This window comes from Empidonax traillii, unplaced genomic scaffold (assembly GCF_003031625.1).
Source record: "Empidonax traillii isolate 1590-97213 ecotype Southwest subspecies unplaced genomic scaffold, ASM303162v1 scaffold721:size320634, whole genome shotgun sequence".
Classification (NCBI taxonomy): Eukaryota; Metazoa; Chordata; class Aves; order Passeriformes; family Tyrannidae; genus Empidonax; species Empidonax traillii.
In genome coordinates this window covers 4630-7823 of record NW_020955914.1, presented here as the reverse complement: position 1 = coordinate 7823, position 3194 = coordinate 4630, and positions in this window count along the sequence as shown.

The following is a 3194-nucleotide window of genomic DNA, read 5'->3' as shown; positions in this document are numbered from 1 at the left end:
AATCCTGAGGTTCATCTGCCGGGGCCAAGCACACTTGGACGGTGGCAGCGAGGTCCTCAGGACGTAGATGGATTGCCTTACAGGGCTAGCGAGCTCCATCTGCCCGGGGAGTGTCCTAACCGGGAATCGAACCCAGATCTCAGCGTTGACAACGCTGTGGTTTAGCCACTGCACCACCAGGGACACTCATGGGAGCTGTAGATGCCATATGTTTTACCAACTCCCAACGGGTCAGATCCTCATGTATTCTTTGGTATCTGACTCCAGGATTTGATACTCAGAGGGCATAAGTACCCTAAAGTTTACGGAGCCTGTGTCTGCTCCCTTTTGCTTAGGTCTTGGTGTGTACAGATGTGCCAACAAAGGATCAAAGCAGCAGGCCTGGAACAGCTTTGTTTTCCTATCTCTTTACTGGTACTGGCTCTTATAGCTGAAGGACAAGCATTAGCCTCTGCAAAGACCATCTCCAGGAGAGGTGTGGGTTTAGTTTTTTTATTCATCACTGTACAAAAACCACTGTGATATCCACGTTCTTTTACTATCTTGGAGATGAGTGCCAGTATGCCACCATCTAGTTCTTTTCATAATAACACTGTAGGCTGACTAAAGCAACAAAGCCAGCAGAGAGGACAAAATTCCTGCAGTAAGTACAGCCAAGCTTGGTGGTTGCCACCAGACTTGCATTAGCCTTGTCCCCATTCGGTAGAATGTTCCTCTATAACATTTCTCATTTACGTCCTTTCTGCAGCACTGATGATGGGCCAGACAGAAGCAAGAACAGGCTGGCAGGCAGGTTAGTCACTGTGCCTGCTTCAATACTTGTGCTCATGCACAATCATCCTGCTTTGTAATAGCAGTGCAGTGGATGGGGACACTGAAAAAGGCATCTTGCCATGTAAGTTGCCAAGTCAGGGCCTATGGTAAAGCAAGGAAGAAAATGTACATCACTGGCCTAATGGCAGGGGTAAGGAAGCTGAGCATGTGGTTTTTTGGGAGAAAGAACAAACACACACACAAAAAAGAAAAACTGCTTGCATTTCCTTGCTTGATTTAGCACAGTCAGAGCAATGGCCAGGTTTACAAAAAATAAAAAATTGTAGCTGACAATTCCTGCAAAATTCCTGCAAGGTCTCCCCTAGGAGACAGCAGGAATGGAAGGGATGGGAGAAGCCAAAAACAAAAGTCAGAGCCAGCAAGTTTGAATGAAATTATTAACTGACTCTCTTGGCTGCAAGAATAAAAGTGATGCCAGCAGGAAGAGATACAGAATGATCATGCAGATTTTATTTTAAAAATAAGATAAAATCATTTATAGGAATATCCCACATTACATTTATTGCGACTTGAATGTAAATAGTTCCAACATGTCTGTCAACTTGGTGCTTCAATGAAAGCCAAGAAAAACCCCAAACAAAACCCACCCAAAAAAAACCCCCAACAAACAATATCTATTGATTGCCTCATTTTTGAATTTGCCAGTAACAAAGCATTGCTTAGTTTTATTCATGGTAGTCTGTTTCTCTGCTGACTTTGCGAACTATTACATCTTATCCTGTGATTTCTGAGTGCAGCAGTCTGTGCTAGAAACCAGAAGTTAAAGAACTAGTAATTAACCAGTAGATGTTAGTTCTAAAATAGATAAGAATGGTCTTTCTGTCTATCTGTATAGCGTAGTCTACAGAGCTTTTAGTTGAATTCATCTGAGATAATTTGATGCAAGAAAGGGAGAGCACAGCCCAAGTGGCTCAGATGGACAGAGAGCTTGTAGAGCTCTGGGTAGTCAGGGAGCTCTACAAGGCTGTTTTATTCCAAACAGCCTGAGATCTTGGACTGCCTATGCTGTGACACCTATAATAGTTGTATTTACTACTCAAACTGCAACCCAGCAAAAAAGTTCATGCCAGAACAAATTAAGCCTTACAAATACCAGCAAGTAGGAGTTATTTTAGATCTGTAATACCAGTCACTGGAAGACAATGTCAGTATTCACTTACCTTGAATGCATTTCAGTAATCTCTAGATTAAACTGCCCGATCAAGAGAAGAGTCAAATCTTGATAAAAGGAAAGAAGACCTGACCCATTACCATAGATAAAAACTGACAAAATGAGAGAGGTACAGTTTGGGAAGACCTCAACAAACTGTAATGCTAAGCGTGACTCTTGTCAGCAATGCTAGAGAAAGGGAACCAATGGTGGGAGCAGCTGCATACTTGAAGGGAAGTGAGACTATTAAATTTCATTACGTGCAGGAATAGATCCTGCAACAGGCTCAGGCCCTCCTGGGAAACAAACCCTCCACTTGCTTAGATGGTGAAGGGCACTGAGTATAGTCCTAGTGTCACTAAAGATCAAAAGGATTCAGGCATTAAATATGTTTTAAAATACTTTTTAGGTTTTTGGTGTCCCACAGGAGCAGTCTTTCAAATTTTGTCTGTGTGTAAAAGTAATTTCTTTGTTGTTTGTCAACTTTTAGACCTGGTAATATCTACAAGCATCAGATCTGACCTCCTGTTTAATGCACAGAATGCTGTTCTTTTTATTTTCTGTCCCACATTGGTGGTCACATCTCCTCTCTTGACATGCCTACAGACTAGCTCTAGCATTTCCAGGAAGCAGTTGAGCAGACTGGAAATTCCTTCTGCCTAGCTCTCCACGCATGGTTGAATTATGACTAAAGTAGTGTTTTTTTCTGTGATGTTTGATTTTCTTCCCCTTCTCCTCGATGCGGCTGTTAATGTCACCTTCTTGTGTAATGAGGCACTTTTAAACCACCCCACTGGAATCTCTGCCTAGAGACTAAGCCCAGATCTGAGACTCTCTGGGACTGCAGGTGGATGGCTGCAATGCACCTTGCCATGAGAACAGCATCATGCTCCTACTTGGAGCAAAGCAAAACAGATGTAAGCGGGGTATGAAGTAAATAGGGATGGTGGTGAATATTTTTGCATTTAATTCCCATCCATATACATTTGGCTCAGTGAGAAACAGAAGCCTGGGGTCTAGAAGGAGGTCTCCAGCCTGAGGCTTCATTTAACAGCACTTGCTTACCCCTTGGTGGAGAGGCAGCAGGGACTACAGTATGGCAGCAGACATTAACTCATTACATTTTTCTGGCCAGAGCTCATGCCTGGATTGCCTATGATTTATTACAACAAAAGAGCTGCTGGCTCTTTGTATACTGGGGCAATGCAAC